The sequence below is a fragment of the Apis mellifera genome, linkage group LG5 (assembly GCF_003254395.2).
Source record: "Apis mellifera strain DH4 linkage group LG5, Amel_HAv3.1, whole genome shotgun sequence".
NCBI classification, from domain to species: domain Eukaryota; kingdom Metazoa; phylum Arthropoda; class Insecta; order Hymenoptera; family Apidae; genus Apis; species Apis mellifera.
In genome coordinates this window covers 7,725,815-7,750,783 of record NC_037642.1, presented here as the reverse complement: position 1 = coordinate 7,750,783, position 24,969 = coordinate 7,725,815, and the positions used below count along the sequence as shown (strand labels likewise).

General features: G+C 44.6%; 1 protein-coding gene across 5 annotated transcripts in view; it reads right to left on the bottom strand.

Moving 5' to 3' along the window:
• Positions 1-24,969, bottom strand: part of LOC552079 (homeobox protein homothorax) — a 479,885-nt gene that overhangs the window by 342,564 nt on the left and 112,352 nt on the right. The window lies entirely within an intron of this gene.

Genomic DNA, 24,969 nt, shown 5'->3' with positions numbered 1-24,969 from the left:
GATCGAGGAAAATTACGTTTCAGAAAAACTTGTACATGTTGCAATTTCAACGATCCTTTTTTCTCTTTTTATTCTTGGTGGAACGGCGACGAGAACGAAATGAGAATATCGTGAAAAATATATCGCGCCAATTTTTAACGATGCGTTTTCTTTTTTTTTAGACTTTGAATGCAAAAATTGGTACAAAATTGAATACAAATTGAATACAATTATCGTTAAATTGGGTACAAGTGAAAATTACATTGTACTACAATAAAAAGAATTACCACCTTTTTCGAGGCGAGCTATGAATTTTAATCCTTCGAACAGGATAAATCGTGCGGATTAAATCATTTATAAGACTCGTTAAAATAAATATAAGTTTGAAAATCAAATCAATCCTATGAAATTAATTATTACACCGATAGATATATAATTAAACATTTCTCTCTTCCCATATTCTACGAATCGATAACATCAATCCATATTAACTTGAATCTTATTTTTTGCCCGCGTTTTACAGATGCGACCGAATGAATTGATTATATACCAAATATTGACGAGATAACAAGTCCGATCCGATTATCTCTCTAATTTAATTTAACAAATGTTAAAACGCGCAATTCGAAAGAGAAAAGAAACAAAAAAAAAATAGGCGGAACGATAAATGAAAGGAACGTTAATTGACACCATCCCTCCTCCTCCTCTTTTCCTCCATTGTCAATCACATTTACACGCATCCCCCCCCAAAAGCGAACGTGTAAAACGTCCCACGGATTGTCTCTTTGGTGTCTCGACAAATCGTCTCCGCCCCTCGAGGACGTGGCAGGATCTATCCCCTAAGACAGGTGTCGTCAAAACAGTCCATTAAAAGTAGAGACTACCTACCTACCTATCCACCTTAGCTAGTTACGGTTTTAGCCGTAGAGACGAGAAAATTTCGCGTCGTCGTCTGTGCTCTGGTGAAAGTTTAAAGGCGGACGCCAGGGTAACAGGCGCAAAACACGAGGCCCCCGTTAAAAGGGAACGCCTCTCGGATGAATAATTCACCGGTATCGACGATTTACCAACCGTTCAACAATGTTCACACCCGCGAACCATGTAAAGTGTAAAGCTGGTGACGCGTGGATAGATAAGAGACCGTATCGTAGAGAGAGATTTCTCCTCGCCCAGAACGGAAGAGAAAAGAAAAGAAAAGAAAAAAGGGAGGGAAGGGAAAATTCCACCCCCTCTTATCGAAGAAAAGAATTAGGGGCGGCGGTTGTACACCTCGCGGGAAGGAGAAGGTGGGTGGGGGAGGAAGGTGGCCTGGGAGAAACTTCTTTTCCGATCCCTCGGTGGCGAGGTGTCTCCTGCCTTGTTAAATATTCAAGCCTGTAATACAATATCCGCCGTGTAGAAGGCCCGCCACGAGAGGGATAAACGATTTGCAAGGGGGAGGGACGGGAAACCGCCGTTCGAGAGAATCTCTCGATCCCCGTCTCTTTCCTTCTTCCTCTCTGGACCCGCGTGTGACGCCTCGTTTAGGAAGAACACGAGTCGAGTGAAAAAAACCCATGGCTCGTTTTAATCCTTCGATTGATTCCTCGATCGCGTGCCGAGTTTTATAACGGAGAGGGGGTGAAAGGCAGGGGACGTTGACTTCTCGAGGAATAGAAAAGAGAACTTTGGAATTAATTAGAGAGGAAATTATAGCGGAGATATTTTCTTTTTCGCGAGAAATATGTTTTATTTACGTTGCGATGTATAATTTTTTAAAAATATTTCCGCGCGGATTTATTCGAAAATTTTGAATCGATAAAATTCTCCAACGAAATTTTCGATGTCTGAATAAGTTATCGGATACGCGAGATAAATCGCGTCACAGCTTGCTTCGATACAATGACGAATCCTTTTGTCATAACACGATGACAAAAGAGACGTCCTCTTCGCTCGAAGACGTTCGCAACCGTTTGGCTGGAAAGGCAGATAAAGAGGCCGCGTGATATCTGATACGCGGCCGGCCGCGATAAAAACAAATCCCTCGGCATCGTTAACCATCGTAATTGGCTGCACGGTAATAGGCAAACGATGACGATGTGTCAACGACACGTGACACGTCGATGAACTCGTAAACACGATAAAAATACGCTCCCGCCGTGTTTTGGAGGGGAAGTTATCTTTTTCGCGGCTGATTGCACGGCCGGGGTGTCGCGCGAAAGGGCAGGAAATTTGCAATATTTTTCAATGGAGGGAGAGCAGGGGGCGGGTTGCGCCCGGTGAATGAAAAAGAGAGATTTTCTCTCGAGGGAGGGATACGGGAGGCTCGTTTACTCCATATTTTTTTTTCTCCTTTTTTTTTTACGCCACTTTACTTCGAAAAAATCTCCCCGCGAAATAAGCTGTTTCGTGGACGTGGAATTTGTGAATAGTTATAATGATCTGTTATATTTGAGAATGCTATATTAAAGAAAATATATGTATCAAAGATATTCTTTGATAAATAAAATCGTTATTGTTATTTATTATATTAATATTATATATTACTTTTAATAATATTAAAAATATTATCCGTTACTATTTACTTGCACAAAATTATAACATTATATAAATATTCTTCTTCTCCTCTTGTACAGATAAACTATTCAAAATTTATATCATAATCAAAGTCTTGTAATATTATATCGATTATTAACAAAATTAATAATCGGAATGTACGACAAATATTCCTTCGCTCTTTCTCCGCTGAAACTTTCCCAAAAAAAAAAAAAGAATAACACGACAATAGAAAGTTTCCTAAGAATCAAGAGTTTTCTTCTTCTGGCCAAGATTCGCGTAAGCTTGAGAGGAGGGAGGAAGAGGAATCGCGAACTAAGTTGGCGAGGGACGGTTATTTTAATAACGTTATAATAAGACGTCGGGATTGATGCTGAACTATTCGCTGGCAGCGTAACGGTAGCTTAAAGGAACGGCACAGAGAGACGTCTAGATCTAAAGGGTGTCGCCTACGAGTCATTAACATACTTACTACCGTGCCCGTGGTTACGGGTATGCACCACGTTTTCGAGTCTTCTCCGCGGAACTCCCTTTTTTTCCCGGCGATAAAATTAAACGAGCCGATTTCTGCCGCGCCAAGGTTCCCGTTTGTAACTGTCCACCCTCCTCCTAACCCTCTCCTTCGAGTGCAACGATCAACTCCGATTACAACACCACTGTTTGTTGTCCCGGTACGCTGCATTTATTACAATGCTGTATGACGACAGAGAAGAGATTCCTTTCCTCTTAAACGATGAGAAATCGTAAATAATTTCGATAATAATAAAGGGATCTTAAAGGGAATAATATCAAGAAAGAAATTGATATTTATTAAAGGTGGAACGTTTAATCAATCTTGGCCGATCTTCCACCAACAAAGTAACACCAAGGAACTCCATTAAATCAACCCTCTATCCGATAAGCAATAGTTGTATACGCGAGATTTCCCTCCAACCAAATCCGAGAAAAGTAATTCAAAGATAGATAATGAATATATTACCTAAATGAAAAGGTGTGTACAAACGGGGTAAGAAATCAGCGCGTCTATTCTTCTTCTTTCTCTCTTTTTCTCTTGAGGTATCGGCGAACGGGATCGTTGGTTCGGAAGAAGGATGGAGAAGTTGGCCAAGAAGATAGGGACTAAATGAAAAGGCATAAGGAGGAGAAGCGGCGATCATCAGATTTACATTGGTCCCGATCCAGGGATCGCCCCACGGCGGGGTTTAGAGGTGCAATAAAGGAGAATGTTTGAACACGAAGAGGCCTCGGCCTCCGGCTCTCTCTCTCTTTCTCTCTCTCTCTCTTTCTCTCTCCTCGCCTCTCCTCCTGGCCTAATCGTTTCTCCCACCATCCTCGCCGATAGAAGTGATCGTGCCCGATGACTTTACGGGCGTCGATGCTCGTTCCCTTGATTTACGACGCCCCTAACCTTCGCCGCGTTACCTACATTGTTTCCACCGCGTTCGTTTCTCTTTACACAAGCTGCTCGTGCCCGAGCGGAGAGAAACACGAGACCGGCCTCGAGACCTAATGGCGTGCACCGCTCTTGTCCTCCTCCCGATCGACCTGGCCTGGACAGAGGAATCGGGGGTTGCGGTCAGAGGGTTGAAAACAATCGAATTTCTTCTTTCCAAAATTTTTCAACGAGATCATCGAATTTTCATCGAGAGACTATTAAAAAAGAAGAAGAAAAATTCTACGAGCTTCAGTTAATCCAACTTTTTACATCCATACGTTTTCAAGATTGTTCGTTTCTAAGTTTGAAACTTGATCTGAAATATTATCCCAACGAGAGGTTATCAAGGAGGGATATCTACGCCTAATCGACTCGTAGATTGGAGAAGATTGCTTCGTAAAGCGCATCGTTCGCATTTCCCTTCGAGAACGGAACCTTTTCTTCCGTTCACAGCTGCGCGCCGAAAGGTGGATCGGGGAAAGAGAGGCGGTGAGCGGAGGAGAGGCTCAGGTACGTACGGGAGGCCGAGTTTCTGGCGCTTTCATCGCGCCATGGTTTTTTAGAGGACGCGGAGGCGAGCAGCTGCGGCGCACGCGTAAAAGGGGAAATACCTTGGCAAATCAGATGCTACGAAACGACTGAATTACGAGCACCGAGGTCGTAAAACGCGGAGCCGAGTAACAACTTAATTGCCCGCGCTCGCGCCACTCTACGTAACGCGTATTAACATAATTAAGAGGAATCGGATTGCCCGTTGATTGAAGCCACGCTTATCTCCATCTCCCCGCAAATTTTCAATGGAATTAATTCGTCCTCCTTTCTTCCTTTTTCCTTTCCTTTTTTTTTCTCCTCCTCGCAATCGATGCGTTCCTCCGTTATCGATCAATTTCAATTATCGAGTTTAAGAAAGAAGAAAAATACATTATAAATCGCTCTTTTGCAATTTTTCGAAAGGAGGAATTTTGATTCAAATTGACACGATTATCCCCCACATTCCATTTAGTATACTTTTTTCCCCCACGTGGGGCCACGTCTCTCTCTCTCTCTCTCTCGAGCCACGGGTATCTCTAGAGATACCTAGGCCAGCCACGGGCAGAGATGTTGTTTTGCAGCGGCCGGAATAGATATCGGTGGTGGCTGGCGCGGAGACAGGGAACCGCCACTATTTCTGACAAGAAGCTTCTTCTCGCCTCCTCTCGCTCTCGTCCAACGTCACGTCCCTCCCTGCCCCCCGCCTGGCAAGAGGAGGAGAAAGGGGAAAGTCGCGCGAGAGAACGCGCGCGCGTTAATAGAGGGCAGACGCCGAAGCGGACAGGAATAACCCATCGGGATGTCACACTTCCATATAGACATCGAACCAGAGCTGTTTCGATGATCCCGTTCCCCCTTTCCTCGCTCGCTTCTTCTTCTTCTTCTTCTTCTTCTTCTATCCCTTGCCTCGACCGAGGAAAGTTTGAGGTTAGGTTCCTCCATCTCTGATTCGAGGAGGAGACGAGGGGGTTAAACGAAGTAACGAGAGAGTAGAAAGGAAAGATTCTAACGAATGGGCTTGGAGAGATTAATAGATAATAGGGTTACGGATGATGGATGTTGGATAAGGAGTTTTGGTTTGAGATAAACGATTTTCTAGAGTCGCGTACAATTTATCTGCCGAATTTTCGGATATGTCGGAAAATTTTGAAAATACGAAGAGCAAATTTCAAGATCGGAGGAGAGGGAGGGACAATGAAGTATCATCGCGTACTGGGATCCACAGGCCTGAACGATCGATCACGGTTAACGGGCGAAACAACGGAGCCAAGATGAATGGAACGAATGCGCGAAGTACTGAATGAATTTATGAGATTTATGAATCCACACCTACTCTCTGCTCGGCTTTATCTCAATTCATATTTTCCTCGTTTCCTCCGAATCGAACAGATCTTTTCTCACGAAAGAGGAAAAAGAAGAATATTCGATCGAGTACGAAACGTGACAAATTTGTGACGATTCACGTTTAATCGTTTCGTTATTCGGAGAAGGAAAAGATCACTCTTTGAAGTCTCGTGGTTAAACGGCCAAGGTATTATAAATCTTCCCAACGACAATCGTTGAGTGCCAACCGTGTATCCACTTTTCACTTCTCGAAAAGGAGAAGCACGTAGCTCTCGATACAATAACATTTTTCCTCTTCGAGACAACTCCAAATCTCTCTCTCTCTCTCCGTACAAATTCTTACGACTCCTTGTTGCATCTCGAGAAAATTGATAATAAACCACTGCATATTTTATTTCTCATTCGAAAAGACGATAAACAAGGATCTGGACGAAGAAGAAGGAGAGGAGGAGAGACGAGAGATTATCAATCGCGGAGGACTACAAAGGGAGGCCGCGGCTTCCACTTGAAAAGAATCGGGAAATCCATCAGGTCAACGCATCTCTCGTGGCGTACACCACGTTTATAAATCCTCAATTAACAAGAATGTTAATGTTATGATTCACCGTACATGACGGGACGATGAAACGATGCCGCGCGACTTCGTAGGCAGCGGGCGTCGCGCGAGCGGCGGCGTGGAAAAAAGGGGGGAAATCGCGATCCGCGATCGGCGCGGCGGACATCGAGAAAGGCGAGGCGCGGCGAGGGCGCGCGGGAGAGGGACCGCGGCGTGCATGCACGCGCGACTCCCCTTCGCGCGCGGGAGAGGACCCGGCAAGGCCGGCCAACCCATTCTAAACTTTTAGCTCCGAGTTTATCCTTAAGCTCGGCGTCACGCGAACGCCCGCTTAGGATACGAAAACGTCGCGGACCGAGGCGACGGAGAGGACACAACAAGTGCGGTGGACACGCACCTGCCGGCTGCTTACCTGCGAGAGAGGAAACAGGGGAGAGAGGGATGAAATTTGAATTCTTCTCCCCCTTCTTCTTCTTCGTTCGTTTGTTTGTTTGGTCGATTCTCGAGATTCGTGCTTAAGCGGAAACCTCTGTTCATTGAAAATTTTGCGACCGTTTGTTAGCAGTTGTATTTATACTAACGTTTTGTCGAGTATTTCTGGTAATTAGAAATATGTATATTGGTTTCATAGAGAGTGAGAATGAAATGAAATTTCTAATTCTTTATTTGGTCGATCTTAGATTTTTCTTCTTACATAACAGAAATGACAGATTTTTAATAATTTCCTAACGATGTTAGGATGTTAGGAAATTATAATGATCCAATTGAAATTTTTATCGTACATGGTCGTTTTTAAATAAACAAAAATTTGTGTAAAAAGAGACGTCACTCGATTAAGTAACGCCATACAATTGGATTAAATCGGTTTGTTGAACGAGAGTTATTTCTTTTTTTTTTTTGTTTGGATAGCGATCCCCGGATAGGTCGTAAAATTAAAATCTTCTCCTCTCTTATTATTCTTGGGAGATTACTCAGGTTCGAGGCTCCGTGGTCGAGTTGTTTAGAGCGCGTTGAACAAACTCGAGAAGATCTGAACGTTATCTCGAGATAGACAAAGATTTCGTAACAAGATGTTTTTACTACGCGCAATCGGATAGAGACGTGATTAAATTAATATCGTTTTCGTCACACAACTGTTCACCAAGTTCGTAAAATTCTCTCATCCATATATCTTCTATCTATGGAAAAATTGAAACGCAAGAGAAAAAAATTTATAAAAAGAAGGAAGGAAGGAAGAAAGAAAGATCTTGGAACGAAAATGCATTCCGAGACGCCAATCAGAGACGAATCCCTCAATTTCTCCTCGAGTCCGGAATGAACGAGTCACGAGCACTCGTCGGGGCGGAGTTATCGGCCTAATCGGAGATGCTGGGCCCATTGTCGAACGAGATAAGCAGAGGCAAAAGACTTCGACGCCTGTCCTCCATTCCCCGGATGACCACCCAAGATCTAACGCCTATTCGTGAATGACAAATGCACCCTCGCGGTGCATCGAGGTCGCTTGTTGCTCCCGAGATAATGGCCGGAGATCCTCTATCGCCAGACCAGTTTTCTGACGTTCTTAATACCGGTGACGCGAGTTAATTTTTACAGGATTAATAATAATAATAAGATAACATAACGTAAAAAGTTCTTCTATTGCGATAAAATTAAAAATTGTTTTCCGATCGAAATTATTTCAAAATCGTATCTGGAATACCAACCAAGTTGTTTATAAAGTGAACAATTAGAGACAAGCGATGGAACGAAGATATAAATATACAAATATATATGTGTGTATACGTATTCGATTCTTCGAAACAAAACTTTGTAAATTGTAAACAGTGTAAGGCTCGAACGTACGGCATCGAAGACACTCGATTTCCGTAGTAAGAAATCGTCCACCGAGGAAAGCACTTGGTCCTATCTGGTTGAATGATGAAACTCGCGTAGATAGCGAGTTATAGAGAAGGAGAGAGGCGTAGATAAGGCGAGTCAGATAAGGGAGAGATCACGCGAGGAAGAGATCCTTCCTTTCCGTGGACCTCTCTCGCACAAAAGAGAAGGAAAGAAGAAAGGAAAAGAGAGAGCGCTGGTACCACGCCCACACGCGACGCTGACAGAAAGAAAAAGATCGTGTCGCGATCGTGGACGTGGTTCGCACCAGGCCGGCTGACTGATCCTCTCAGCGGCGCGTCTTTCAATTCACTCGCGCGGCGGAGGACCAACGCTGATTGTCGTCGTCGTCGTCGTCGTGAGACGCGCTTCGTCTTTTGTCGCCAAATCGACGACTACGTCTACGTCTCCCGCGGCGGCCACCACCGATCACACCTCGTTCGACGATTTTATTCCACGGAGGGAAAGATTAAGATCGAGGCGATATTACGAGGAGTCTGATTTCTTCGAGACGATGAGCAACGAAGATGAATGATATTGGGAGGAAAGGCGATTCGTGACGACAAATGTGTATCTCGAGAGAGATAAGAAGTTTCGAGAATGGGAATTATTATACGTAAACATGTTTGAAATTGGAATACTAGAGATTCTCTATAAATTTGGAGGAAATTGTGGTATTTTATTTTATCTTTTGTTCCTCGATCTTCGAAGGGGATTATTTGAAAATTCGAAACGAGGCTTCGAAAGGTTTTCCCGAGGAAAACGGGGTTGCAAAATCGCGCCACCGTTCTATTCGCGAAAGATACGGGCGCAAGGCTGAGGTCGCGACCCTTTCTCGTTTCTCTCTTTGCCGGGCCGTAATGCAAATCGACGAGCGGCGAAACGTCGAAACTCACGTCACCTCACCACTGACGGACGACGCAGCGTCGCGGCGCTGCCTGAACTCTCCACCCGTGAAATCAGGCTGCGCTGACGTGTTACAAGACAGAGCCACGCAGAGGGCAAACGTACCACTTAACACCGGACCGTCGTCGGGCTCTCGAGTCACGCCGATTATCTCGACGATCGACTCGCGCGGAATTCGATCGATTGAAACGCGTCGGCGAGACGCGATGAATGAACAAGTGTGCGAAAATAATGAATAACGAAAATAAACGGAACGAGGGATATTCTTTTCGAGCTTTCTCTTCTACGGGCATTGGGAAGAGCTCGAAGATCCCGAAGGGAAGAGAATGATGCGCAGTTGGATCAAGTATGGGCAAGAAAATTCACTGGCATCGGTCCATGCTTCCGTAATACGAGCCACAATTTGTTTCCACGGGAAAACGGGACTATTCTCGGCAATTTCTTTCACCGATCTATAAGTTTCTGATATTTTTCTAAAAATAACAAGGGTGAATCGTAAAGTGGCAAGCTATTATATATTCGTACTTGAAAAATTTTCAAAGATGATCGAAAAATGAAGAATCGTGGTCGTCGAATGTTTTCGATTTTTTTTTATCTTCCATGCGTGGAATCCATGCTCGATTTTCATGACTCGAGACGCTTTGTTGCGTAAAAATTGGGCGGGAAACGGGTTGAAAATTGAAAATCGGGTGAATTCGGGATCGGGGAATTTTTTTCGTAGGCGAGAAAGAGCGGAGGCACGAGTCGATTTTTCGAGATTCTCGTGGCGCGCGTTCCCTTTTTCAGGCCGAACGAATTCTGAAGCGGCGACCGGGTTATATTTAGCCCGGCTGAGGTCGAAAAACGAACTCATCGTGACTCTCTCGAAGCCGCTCTCGGTTGGGAAACACGGTTATCGTTTCTCGAGCGAGGAGAGAGGAGAGAAGAGAAGAGAAAAACTGTCTGTTGCCCGCCATTGAAAATAATTCAGAGGCGTTGGTTGGATTCTCTGGAAATATCTGCGAGACAATGAACGCTCGCCGCGATTCTTCTGCTTATTCGCGACATGTAAAAAGCAGAAACGAATTGGAACTCGAAGGGACGAGACAATTTGACGGGGACAGATACGAGGGGGAGCTAAAATGGAGTATCGTTAAATTTTTCGTCGGCCTTTTCGCGATGCTCGTTTCGTGGAACTTCTTTATTCCGGGAATCTCTGAAAATATCTTCTCATTCCTCATCCCGATATAATGAGCGTGCGAGAAACAGGGAAATTTTTATGATAATTTACGTTTAAATTGATGGATAAGTGGTTTTAATTGAAACGTGAAGTTTACAAGACGTGGAAACGTTTTAACATCGCGCGAGAATTTTCGTCGATCGACGACGAATTTGAAACGGTGAACACGATTTTAAAACTGTTATAAATGATCTTCTGATTTAACACGTTCCTTCGTCCAAAAATATCCATTATTATATATATCGTAAATATACGTATACCTTACAACGTACAAAAATTTAATGCCATTTCTCTTTTGGATAAATCGAATCGTTTACCCATTCGCGTCAAACTAAAATATTAAAAAAAACTATGTTAAAACTATTTAACGAGGCCAGAAAACCAGAGCCAGCTCGAAAAAGCTGCGCGACTCTGCGTGCGAAATCCAATCCGGTGTTTCAGGAATCACGAAACAACGGGCAAAAATCGAGCGTCCCTCCTCCCATTCCTCCCGATCCCAACAAGTCGTCGTCCTCGTCGTCGTAGGAAGGAAGGACGCCGATTTCTCGCTGCATCGCTCGATTTACCCGAATGCATCCGGCCCGGCGAAGACGTGCCTCGCGTCTCTGAGACGTCTCGAAACTCGAGCACCGGTAACGCGCGTGTTCGCACGTACGGTCCCACCTGATCCCCTAATAGGATTTATGCGGCCGACCAGCCTCTGTTACCTCTCTCTCTCTCTCTTACAGAGACGGTGGAAGGTTCCAGCAACAAGGACGCGTTGCAATGCCGCGTTAATTTCGATTAGTCGGCGTGGAAAAACGTGGGGAGGAGGTGGCGATACTCCCGATTCGGCGAGGAGTCGAGGGCGGGCAACAAAAAGGCGGAGGTTGTGGACGAGACGGAACGGGAGAGGAGGAATAAGGAATGCGATCCGCGAGAGCGTGAAACCGCGGGAATGGCTGTCAGAAAAATCGTGAAGGAAGGGTTCTGGCCGCGGCGGTATCCACACACCGTCCACGCAACACCGTCGAAAAGGCAAAAAACTGAAACGTTCGTGGAACACTCGAACACGATTCTTTTTTCGGAAGAAAATCGCGCGAAACACCTCCTTTGTCCTCGTCCTCCCTCCCCTCCTGTCTCTCTCTTTCTCTCTCTTTCTCGAGGAGCCGCGGCACGAAAGGCGATAAAGTGTCCGCTCGGTACGAATACGAGGGGGAGATGTTTCCCGCTCAAGCAGGCGGCTCACGTACCCTCTCGCGGTTCTTTCGCGATCGTATATCTAACGGGTTGAATCGAGCAAAAATCCTCGGCAAATAGTTTTCTTCGCACCTCCTTCGACCCATCCCTCTCTCTCCTCTCCTCGTTACGCCACGCTTTATCCCCCTCCCCGTTCCTCGGTTTATCGGAAAGACCGGTCAGGATGCCAAGAATCTTCGCGCCTCGCCGACTGGAGCCGCATACTCCGAGCGTATGCGGCCCTCGTGCGAGCGAGGAGAGTCGCATCTCTCGAAGGAGTAAACGCGACGAGGGAGGAAGAAGTGGAAGAAGAAGGAGAAGAAGAAGGTTCTTCCTCTGACCTGTTACACCCGCTTTCTAGTTTCCGCGCGATCGGAAGGCGGATCGAAGCTACGACGACTACGAGAATTCATGTCCACTGAGCTTCGTTCCGCTCTCTGGAAGCGTCTTCTTTTTTCTCCCTCTCTCTCTCAGGACTCGCTCTAGCCGGAGCAAGCGCTGCTTCTCTTATTTGGCTGTCCTCTCGGTCGAACCGAGCGGATCGAAGGACGAAACGACGAGACGATCCTCTTTCGGGGTGGAGGAGAGAGAGAGAGATATACATAAAGGATTGAGAGAATGAGAGAGGCACCGATTCTCTCCCACTTGCTCCCACCCTCCTCGCCCTCTTCCTTTCATGAGAGCCGGCCCGTTAATCCTCCACGGATCCCGCCAGGATCCCACGGAGATGCACCGAGGGAATTTGCATACAAGATCTTCTGCCATCTCCCTCCTTCGACTCCCTCGCCTCCTTCGACTCCTCGGACAGCTCCCCCTTTTCTCCATCTCGTCCCAGCTCCACGATGTTGCCTCCTCTTCCGCTTGCTCCGCTTGGCCCGCTATTCCCGCTTCGAATCCCTTTCGGTTTCACCTCTTCTTCTTTCTCCTCCCACCGATCAGCCAAAGGAGAGTCCCTCCGAATAAGACTCGCGGATAACTTTGTATACACGCCGCTCTCCGTCCGACCGGTCAAAAAGGGACTCCGGGGGAACAATGGACGGGGGCCCTCGGATTCGAAAGCCTTCCTTCGCCGACCTTGGGGGACTGGATTCGTTCCGCTCGTGTTTTCGAGGTTTGGAAAGCCTCAAGTGTCTTCGAACAATCCCGTGGAAATCTAAATTTTCCTGCTTTATCCTTACAAATTGTGCACACCAAGTATCATCTCATCACGGAAGAAGTTAAGTTTTTACAAAATTCAAATAATCACAGTTTAGAATTATGGTTCACAATTCTTCTTGCGGAATATCACAGTAATATCACAACACTGGCTGCTGATCGATCCGAAACCGTTCGTCCGCAATTTTCCGGAAGCGGTTCGCGGTCGCACGGAACAAAGGCGGCCCCCGTAATCCCGTAGGAAAACTCGTTCGATCGACTAACCCCGAAGAATCGGAGGGTTCTGCCCGTCCGCCCCTCCAAAGTTAATCCGAGCCATATACGCGACCGATTACCGTTAATTATATTTTCCTAGCGGCCTCTCACCACCACGCATCCCCGGTGTTTTCGCCGCTCATCCCCCGCCTCCTCGTGGCGGAGGAGAGGCGAGCACGTGGCCGTGACGCGCGCGCCCGTGTGCGTGCGTGCGTGCGTGCATGCGTACGTGCGTGCGTGCGTGTTTTCGTGGGAAGGGTGGATTCACGAACCCTCCACCCTCGTCGTCGAGGCTCCACCGTGCCTCCCTTACCGTTAATACAGGCCACGTCGAGCGAAGGGCAGGATTAAATTGGCACCAATTACCAGCAAAACACCCTTCGCGCACTTTCCACCCCCTCTCTCTCTCTATATATATATATATTTGGGGTTGGAGAGATCTCCAGTTGCTGTCTCCCTCCTATCTCCGTTTCCCCTCTCCGTCCATCCCCCTGCGTTGACGCCCGCTGTGCGTGGCATCCGCTCGACGGCCACCCTCCACGACAAAAAGTCCACCCCTAAGTGGCGCAACGATATTACATTATGAAAATATACATCCCCAGCTGACGTAGCTAGCCGCCCTGCCGATGTTATTATCGCCTGCCTCGGTTCGCGGCCACGATCGTTTCAGAAGAATTTTCAGAAAGACAACGAGGAACTATATGAAGATTTCAAGAGGTGGATCGATTGACGTATCGCTCCAGGATTCGTTTCGTTAATTATAGTATATCTCTCTGTTCGAGAATTATTCCACCAGTTATTATATTCACGTTCGCAAGTATTCGCGTTGGGAATTCGTAGAATTCGTTTTCGAGGGGATAGGATTAAAAGGATTACGTAATAGAAACGTTGATGTAATATATATAAATGTTTCGATATATTAAAATAGTCAGTTCGATGATAAAATGATAAATAATAATGATCGATATATAATTTTAAGACGAGAGAGAAAGAATTGTTGAAAGAATAGGTCGGATTTAAACGGATATTGAATGGAAATGGAATGCGAGTGTATTATTTATCTTTTCTTAGGTGTAGAGAGAGGCACGTGTACTCGCGGGACTAGTAGACTTGCTCGCCGTCTCCTCCCGCGATCGGTAATTTTCCACGAGACGGGTGGATTTACAATTGACATCGCGTGACGTGACGCCCGTGGATGGCCGTCATGCACGCGTGTCAACGACGATGGAGGCAACCGATAAAGGCGGAGATAAAGAGGATGAGGGGAGGGAGGGGGAAGGCCGAGGAAGCCGATTAACAAGGTGACGATGATGGCGAGGATGAGGATGGAGATAAAAATAACGAAGCAAGGAGGATGACGAAGGAGAAGAAAATAGAAGAGAGTTGAGAATTGAGAGAAACTTGTGTGACGGAAGAAAAAGAAGAAGAAGTAGAAGATAGAACGAAGAAAACGTTTATTTATTACGAATTGTTCGTTCTAAGTACGATTAGAAGCAATATTGAAATTGATCCTTCTTACGTTTATTGCGATCACGAACTCGAAACGGGGAGAAGCGATGGCCGCGTACACCTTTGGAGAGCTCTCATGGCCGCGTGGGTGTGGGAACGTGGCTCTCCAGACCGTTTGCATCGCGCGGTTTTTGCGGCGGTCCGAGCGGATTTTCTTCTGCGGCTGCTGTGGTTTAGAAGCGAGGAAAAAAAAACGACGGCTCCGGCCATCAGCAGCCGCGCTTTCGTCGACGATTTATGAATATTACCTGGTACGAGCACAGGTACGACGATCGATAGTCGAAAGTATAATATAACATTTTCTGACGTCGCATTACTTTTTTCTTTTTTGTTTCTTTTCTTTTCTTTTTTTTTTTTTTTTTGGACGAAAACGAGAACAACAGTAGTCGATCGTTTTCTTCTAAATATTATAGAAATGAATATTTCTTATTATTTGGAACGATAATAATTCTATTTTCGGAAATTGTAATTTTATTTCGACAAGAATTCGGTATTCTCGTTTCGAAATGAAAGTGAATAAACATTTGATGAGGAGAGGAAGCGCGAAATGCGTATTTAATATTCAAAGAGACTCAAAGAGTATTTACGTTTTTTCTTAATTAAATGTTCGAGTCGCGAATCTCACTGGCCGTTTAAAATACTTCGAATAAAGCGTTATCTCGAGCACGATTTTAAAGTTGAAGAAGAGAGTCGAGGGTTTAGGAAACCTGGTTCGGGGATATTTTGAATAATCGTCGGTCCCGCCACATACATCGTCGTGAAAAATTGCTTAAGTGGTAGGTGCCAACTGATGTGTATACGTGTATTGTCGGGTATCTCGGATGAGAAATGGGAACGATGGCGTGGCTTCGATACATACGCACATACACACACACACGCGCGCACAGAGATCGACGTTGCGACTTAATTAATATGCAAAATGGAATATGTATTATACATGTGTTCGATTCATCCCCCTTTTACATTAGCCGGCGCGGTATAAGAATCGTATTATCGACAGGTCGATTGGCACAGAAATTATCCTGTCCTTGTGTGATATCGAGCAACAATATTCTTCTCGGCCAACAACAAGCGTTTTTATTATTATATTATTACACGAGCAATTCTCGAAAATTAAAGTTAAAATTTTTGGAAGAGATATAACAGGCAGGTCGAAAGATTCAGATTGTCTTGCTGGTCGATCGGGTACCGACGACGATGATAAATTTTTCTTCAATGTTATATATAAAAAGGAAAAAGAAAAAAAAAAGAAGACAATATGTTGAAGCAATAACGTTTCACACGAACGAATTGAGAAGAGAGAGAGAGAGAGGGATCCGTACCCGCCAACCCGTTAATTTCTTCTCAGACTGGCAATTGGAGCGATGGCGACCGGTTAAACGGGTTAAGTCCGCTAAAACAGCGGCGAAAAAATGATTTGCCGCGATATAATCGGCTGCTGTCCTCGCGATTATCGTCGCGGGTCGGATGTGCCGGACTCTCTTGTATCGCGTTACGACGCTGCGCATACTCTTGCCTTGGAAGAAGGAAGAGGAGAGGGAGGAGGAGGAGGAGGAGGAGGAAGCGACGATGCGGGAAAAGCGTGGAGAAGGCGCGTGGAGGAGCGAAGAAGACGTTGGAAAGAAGGAGACGGGGCGATGGTGGAAGGGAGAGGAGGAAGGAAAGGTATAATTTATTATGCTGTCAGTATGTCGCTCACAATGACCGCCTCCTCGATTTTAGTGACACGCCGATTATCGTGGCGACCGATCTCAGCCGATCATCGTTAGCATGAATAACGTGACAATGGTAATCCCTTTCGTGAAAGTGCTAACGGCCATATACGTACCGCGACACCAGATGTCGCTTTGAGAGGAGATCGTTGTTACGAACCTCGAAGAAGAAGAAGAAGGAGAAGGAGAAGAAGAAAAAGAAGTAGAAGAAAAAGAAGGAAGAAGAAGAGAGGACGATGATGATGATGATGAGAAGGAGGAGGAGGAGGAGGAGGAGAAGAGAAGGCGCGAGGACATTCACCACGAAACACGAACGGGTCTCGACACGTGGCGGGTATATACGCTCGTCACCCGATGAAACGTTTCTAAAAATATTTTGAGGCGGGGGGAGGGGGAGGAGTTGGAGGAGGAGGAGGGGAGAAATGAGAAAAATAAGAGGGGCCGGAGAGGGTTCGGTTTTAATTTGGCCAGTGGAACGTCGAAAATTCGCGACGTAGCTCTACGTGTATATACGTGGCTCGCCCACGTGATTGCCATTCATTCTTTCGCTCGGCGAGATCAAACGTGGCTTATTGTTAGATTCGCGTAATTGCAGTTTTAATATTAAAATATGTACGAGCAGCGTGATTCGTTTCGTTGGTTTCGAATTAATACAATCGATCTCCAGCCGGAAATTAATTATTAATCAGACTCTTTGGAAAATTAAAATTGTCTTACATCATTTATGCATTTATCCGATGAGACACGAATGAAAGTTCATTGATTATTACTCCCCTCCTCTATTTTTAACTATCCGTTCGAATAAATTTAGGCAAAAACTTGTTTTCGAATATGTGTACAGGCGTATTATTCACTTTTCGTTACGCGATAGACGATGTTCGTATATGCCATTAATCAAAAAAAATAAATGTAAATTAGTGAGCTGAATAATCCGACGACAATAACGAACGGGCCTCGATGCCCCGTCCAAATGCTACGACATAAAAAACCATGAAATACCAACGAAAAATATCAAAAATCACGTTTCGAGAATCTCTCTGATCGGAGAGATTCGTTCTTCCGCTCCGACGTAAGAATTCGTCCGTCCCTCAACGTTCCCCCTCCCTTCAACGGGGAAGAGGGAGGGGGGATGGCGAAATATTCTCGAAGCAATTTCCAAGGGTTGATCGGGGCGCGGAGAGGGTGGGCAACGAGACGTGGTTCCTCGTAGAGAGGAAGAGGCCTCGCACCGTACCTGAGGGCAGGGGAGGGAAGGGGGCGGGGGTAGATTTTCGGGGGATGGAAAGTGGCCCCGTTACAAGTTTTACTGCAGTTTTGCGGCTCGGAACAGCGAGCGCGTAACGACGGCCAATTGAATTTAAATATTCAATTATGCGATGTGTAAATGAAATAGAAGTCTTATGCAAATCGGTACACGCGCCGAGGGTTGTTGCAAATTTAAAGGGTTAAATATTTATTAGAGGAGGGTTAACCGAGATTTATGGCCGAGCTTCTCCTAATATTCCCTCGTCGCGTCCACGGTGTTGCACGAGGTTTCTCCTCCTCCTCCTCCTCCTCCTCGTTCTTCTCCAGGGAATAGTTTCTCCTCGACCTCTCTCGTCGATCTATGAACGATAGATATATCCTTCCGCCACTCGGAACCTACGAATCCTGCGAAATTTCTATCCCTTAACGCGCGTCGCTTAATTAATTCGCTCGAAACCTCGATGGCCGCGTTTATCGTTCGAGGAATCGCGTTCCCCCGCTTCCCCCTGTTCGCGATTTCGCGCCTCAGGATCGTCAGACAGATCGTCGAAACGAAACGTTTCTCTCTCTCCTTCTTTCTCTCTCTGTCTTTGTCTCTCTCTCTCTCTCTCTCTCCCTTCGTTGCGAGGCAGATTTCGACGAGTCGATTTCGGCGAGTCGAGGGAATTTAATTAAATCCGATCGCAATTACACACAGGCCAACAACGACGAGCACGACACCATGACGAAGACCGCGACGATGACGACCAAGAAGAAGAACAACGACGACGACGACGGCGACGACGACGACGACGACGATGGCGAGGAATCCCAGGATGGTGGTTGGTGGCGTTATCTGGCGAACGATGACGACGACTCAAGGGCCGTCGTGTGTGTTGACGCTTTAATTAAAATGGACACGAAGGTGTTCTGCATGCACAGGGAAAGAGGAGCTGGAGAGCGAGCTCGTAATCTCGGCCGGTGATCTCGGTGGTATCGGTTGTTTCTCGATGGAAATTGCCGGGCAAAAAGTGAATATATATATATATATATATATATATATATATATATATATAGTATTGTTTCATCTTTCTTAATTCATTATTCAGTTTCTGTTTTTTTTCTTTTTAATCCTTTTTTTAACTCAACAAGGCTAACATTTATTTATAATGAAAATACGTTGATTGAGACAATAGTTTAAACAAGTATCCATTATCGGTAATATATTATCGCTATGTAATGCTAATCGTATACAATTGTTCGGGTGAGTGTTCTGCACAAATTTTCGTTTTGTCGCTTTTCTCGGTTTTCTCTTTTTCCCTCCATCTTTTTTCTTTTATTTTTCTCTTTCTCTCTTTCTCTCTCACGCGCACACAGACACACACATTCTTTCCTTCTTTCTTTCTTTCTTCTCCGTAATCGAAAAAATTCTCATCCAAATCGTTCCTTAAGCCTAAGTTTTTTTTTTCCTTTTTTTTTTTTTAAGGTAAATCGTAAACACACATACATGCACAATATCCGTCGATTTTGTACCGAGAGAGACACAGAGTGGGAGATGTTCTCGTCTCTCTCGACACGCGTCTATAATTATGCACCTCGGTTTAATTGAAACAGCGTGTACGCGTCCTCTCTATGTGTACATGTGTTTGTAATTGCGTGTGTTACGTGTGTGTATAACTATGCACATCCGTGATTGGCGCGCGTGCGTGTTGTGTGTGACCTTCTGAAGTGTTCGTACGTGATTCGTGAAACTCATCCGATAAAGCTCGTAACAAAGTCTCGTCTCGACAAATCTCGTTAACAACAAATCTCGCGCGAAACGAGAAAATTGAGAAAAAGGAAAAAGGTAAGAAAAATCCTTAAAAAAAAAAAAAAAAAAAGAAAGAAAGAAACTATTCGACGAAGGAGAAAAAAAAAAAGAAGTAAAGAAGATACAGCGGTACATTGAATAATCGCGACATCGTTTGACAAACACGATTTCTTTTTTCTTCCTCACCCTGGATGGAAGGAGGGATCGATCGAGCGCGCCGATCGAGATTCTCCTTTGTTTCTCTCGCGAGGCCAGAAGAATTTTCCCTTCTTGGGGCCACGCTTGGTGGAAAATAAACGTAAATGTACAGAGCACGTGTGAAACGCAAGCTACATCGACCGAGCATCTCCGTGAAACGTTTCGATCATGGTCGAACGAGAGTTCCTGTCTGGAAATTAATATTAGATCGATGGGAAAGATCGTTTTTTATCGAACATTAAAAAATATTCCTTTCCTCTTTTTTTCAATATCACTTAATTTTTCAATGCTTAAGAAATTTCGAACAATGATATTTTCAGCTTCTAAATAATTCGTCAACAATCAACGTAGGATGGATCTTTCTCCTCGAGCTAATATTCAAAACATATCAGAAAAAGTTTTTAGAAAACAAGCATTCGTCCTCAAATTTATCTCTCCTCTTTTTAACAATTGGCGTGACTCTCGAGCGACCGTGGCCGATTGACAAACGCATCTTTTTCATCGCATCTTTGAACATTCGTTTCGTTTAATAGAAGAATACCGATTAAAGATAATTAAGTACACAGTCTGAGCGCACGCGCGAGCGCCTGCTCTGCACCTATGGCACAATGTATTCACGTCGGTTTCATTCTCATCTATACGTGCGCGACTTTCGTCTCGAGAAACGCGCTCGAGAAGACGCTCCGCGTGTTACGTGCGTCCGGTCGATCGTTCGATAAGCGTAATTGAAGCGAATCCTCGCGCGGACGGTCGAGCGAGCAATATTTCATCTCTTTCCGAATATATATATATATGTATATGTGTATGTGTGTGTTTAATATACATATATATTCCACAATAAGTACAGAAACTCTTTTCGTTCGAGAGAGAGAAAAAAAATATAAAAAAAATGAAACAACACGAAAAGAGAGTACATAGAAAAAAAACAAGAATGAAGAATATCGCAGCATCAACGATCGTAATATTAATCTACTACGCGATCAAGAAACGTTTACAAAGAAACGATTATCGACGAATCGATCGATTTCGAACGATTCTTAAATGGAAGACGCAACAAACGAAAAAAATTGAAACAATCTTGTAAAAATACACGAATAAAATAAAAGGGAAAAAAGAATGTACAATTTCCGCGCGATAGTCGAGATAATAATAATAATAATAATAATAAAAAGTATATATATATATATATAACGAACAAACGTGGCGGGACATATAAAAATTGCTTTGAAGCGTAGTATGTAAAAATTGAGCGTTCTTTTACGTACAATATAAATCGTTAGAATCGAATAGAAAAACACCGATTATGAGCATGATTTTCCATTTTTCTTTCTTTTATCTTCGGACATGGTGACTTCCATCCGTCGTATCGTTATCTTGTGGGGATGAAAGGGAGAAGCCGAGAGACCAAGTGTGTTCTCTCGACCCTAGGTTCGGCACTCGTAACTAGGGTTCCGACCGACTGGTGCCGAAGCCCACCTTCCAACCTCCGTACACACCCTTGCATTTATTTATTTATTTTCCTCTTAATACAATATGTATGGCATATATCTGTTTCATTGTCCTTTTTGTTCTTTTAATCTCCTTCTCCAGTTTTAAGGCTGGCCAAATTTAGCGAGTTTCTCGAGAAGGAGGAGAAGGAGAGGAAGCTTGGAGAACGTGTCCTCCGCTCTGGTGCCCTTCACCCTGTTTTTTCCTGTTACGTACCTCGTCATCGACAAGTGTGTTCCTGCGTGGACCCGCGATATAATAGTAAGCAAGCACTTTACTGCTCATGTACAGTAATAACGGTGTTGTATTTGTTTGTAATCTACATCTGTGTCATGTCTGTATATGATATATTCGTTTTCGTTCGATTGCATTGATCGATCGTTAAGAGAAATAAGAGAAGCGCGTGTATCGTTAGATTTTTATTTAGAAAACACGTGTGTATAATCTTAAAAAATCTCCTTGCGTGTTATCCTTAAATATATATGTATATAAATATTTAAGTATATGCCTGAGTGTCGGTGTATCACATATATAAATTGATTTACGTGTTGCAGGTTATTCTAATTTCCAGGGTCTAAAGGAGCTCTCGAGGCTCGTTTTATTTCTAGGGGGCACCAGAATTTCTAGGAAGTTTCTCTTTTCTCTTGCCTTCTCCTTGCCTCCCTCGATTCTCCCTCTTATCCGTGTACATGATACACAGATAAGACGAGAAATTTCACTCTTTTTGTCTTCTACACTATTTCGCCATTCTTTTTTTCTTACATATATACACATATATATGTATGTATATACTTTTTTTTTTACAGCACAATGTTCAAGGGTTATTAAAGTACGGGGATTGGGGGTGGACCTCGCGCGCCCTGCCGGCCAGGACTTGTACCTCACACAACTCCCTAGTTACGAGTACCGAGACCTAGTTGTTCTGGTGGTTGGATAATTCGATCGCGTACGACTTGTGGGCATCTCGCTCGGCTCTCGGCTCTCTCTTCGCTCTTTCTTCACGCGGTTCGTACCGTACATTAAATATGCTTCTCTTCACACGAAGAAAATATTTTTTTTCCGCGCTCCTTCGTCCTCGATTGCCGCGATCGTCCAACCCTGCTTAAGATATCGATAGATCCGAAATATCTTCGAGTCACGTTGATTATGAAATATTATTATCGAAAGGAAATTTTTTTTTAAAACGATGGAGGATCTATCGAGGTGACTTAAGCAGGATGAAATCGTCGATCTATCGCAATAGAATTAATCCTTTGCACTCGTGAACCTAGTATCCCAATCTTAAAAACTTTCCAAGTATTTTTAAAAGTAATTTATTCCTCAAAAAATTCTTCAATTTTAATTCTAAACGAGAGAAGTAATGTTTGCACGCGAGAAATTCAAGTCCAAGTTTTTTTAATTCGAAAGGTTTCCGTCACTTTTGATATCGATCGTGCTTCCTTCGAAAAGAATCTTCGAGTGCAAAGGGTTAACAATTTAGTGTCCCTCGTGCCCTTCTTCAACCCAATCATGTTAGAACGATCAGTTACTCGTTCTGCTCGGTAACCACTAATCGAAAGCTACTAATAAGTTAGAAACTATTTACGTCTATCATCGCTAAACGATTTTTCACGAGCATCTCTCGTGAAATATTTCATCCGTCCACTGCACTCGCTCGATCGCACAATCTCTCTCTCTCTCTCTCTCTCTCTCTCTCTCTCTCTCTCTTTCTCTCACTTTCTCCCGTATTCCTCACGCGCGCGATTCTTATTAAATTAGAGAGAATAACTCGAACAAGTTCCCGTTTAAAAATAGACACAAAATTCATCTTGTCGCGCATCGTTAAGCCTTACATCCTATTACGTATATCTTGATCACGATTAATAGGTTCGGTTCTCAGCAATGAATTTTCAGCAATCGCTCGCGACGATACCCGATACCCGAGCGAACGTCTCTCTCTCTCTCTCTCTCTCTCTCTCGTCTGTTTTTTCTTTTCTCTTTCTCACTTTTCACTCGTCCTCTCCGTCATACCTTTCCTTTCTGCCACGCTCTCTCGCACGTTCTCTCCCTATATACTCTCTCTTTCCTTCTCCTCTCTGCTTTCGCGCCCTTTTCTTATTTTTTTCTCTTTTTCTTCTCCTTTTTTTTTTTTTTGCATTTTTCTTCGCGGTCCACGACACGAACTTCCATCACGGCTGGACGCAAGCTATCCGGAAGGCAGACGCCGCGTAGACGCGCATTACGCCTGTCGTGAACACGCCTACCGCCCGCGATACTATCGATCGCGTGATCCGCGACGCCGAGATACGTATCCCGCGGAACGGGGGAATAAACGAGAAAGGGAGAAGCAAAGAAAAACGGAAGAAGACGAAGAAAATGAGAGAGAAACGCGAGAAGGTTCCTCGAGAAGAAACGCGATCCGCCGTTCCTCTCCGCCGTCCCGTGAGATAAAAAAATATTAATGTCAGTCTATAAGGAGAGAAATTTATCGAAATTAAAAAAAAAAAAAAAAAAAAACGATATTTAAAAACGCGTTTATACGTAATACGTGTATATATATAATCTCTCGAGTCTTCGAGGTTAATATCATAATATCGTTAATATGACTAAGAAAAACTTGATCATGTACGATCGGTTTTAAAAGGATAGACGCCTTTCAGGCGGCGAAAACCGAAAGAATGGAAATCTGACTAACCTAGCTAATCTAATGTGACCTAAGAAGTGACTTAAAAGAAGAAGAAGAAATCGACACCTCGTTTCGCGAGAATCTTTCCTCGATCTTAGCGATTCTTTTTTTCTCTTTTCTCTCTTTTCCCTTTTCTCTTTTCTCACCGGCACCTCACCTCACGTGTACCCTCGCCCTTCGCGGCCGTTCTCCTCTCTCCAATTAATGCCCGTTTCGTTTGTTTCGCGTTCTACACCCGATGCAATGTGCCGTACCTCTCGAGACCTTTCTGCTTCTCTCGGGAGAAACAGAGGAGGAAATTTTTCCGTTTTCTGGGGGAGGGGAGGAGGAGGATAGAGATAGATTTTGAGAGAGAGAGAGAGAGAGAGAGACGAATTGCGGAGAAACAAAGACGCGGCGCAGGAACCACGTGCTAGAGAAGAGACAAAGACCGAAAGGGGGAAGAAGTGCGTAGAAGGGGGGAGGAGGGAGCGCACGGAGGCGACCCCAGAGAACGAAGACGAAGACGAGATGCAGAATCGATTGCATAAGGTCCCCGGTTCGGCTATAATAGCTCATCGTGACTGGTCGGACCTCGAAAAGGCGGTCTCGGAGGGGCTTGGACACCTCCGGACGTGTTTTGAAAGCGGAACACTGGCCGAAAATCGATGTCATCGGACGTGGCTGGCTGGCTGCTCGTGTCTGTGGCTCGGGACGAATTTAGAAGCGTTTTCTTCCTCTCGGCCACGACGCGATCTTACGTAATCCACGGCGAAATTTAACGACGAAACCTAAACAAAGTTGCGAACCACGAAACGGCTACTTCCGAAATAGGAGGCAAGTGGAAATATTTCTCGGATAATCATAAAATGATTTCGTCGATCATCTAAGCGAGCGAGATCGGAAGCTTTTTTTCTTTCTTAAGCGATTTTTCGATCGAATCGAGGGAGTGATCCTCGTTCGAGAGATCGTTTGTGTATAGAATTATGTACAACGAACGAGAATTTTCTCTACCTGTTTGAGCAACGGTTAACAACAGATAGGTAGAGAAGGGAAAAGAGATAGATAGAGAGAATGATAGAAAATGAAACGAAGAGAGAAGAGAAGAGAAAAGAAACGTAACGTGAATGAACTCAAAAGCCAGCCAAGTGCCAAACAGAGTAACACTCGTCGATTGCTCGGAGCGGTACACTCGCTAGCAACGTACTGGAAATTCCGACAAGTAGCGCCAGTCCAACAATTCGCGGCTTATCGTATGCATCACCCGAGACACCCGTTCGTGACACCCTTGCAACCCCCGAGACACGATCGATCTTGGTCGAAGATATATTTCGGTCGAGAAAAAAGAAAAAAAACAGAACGAGTATTTCAAGAAG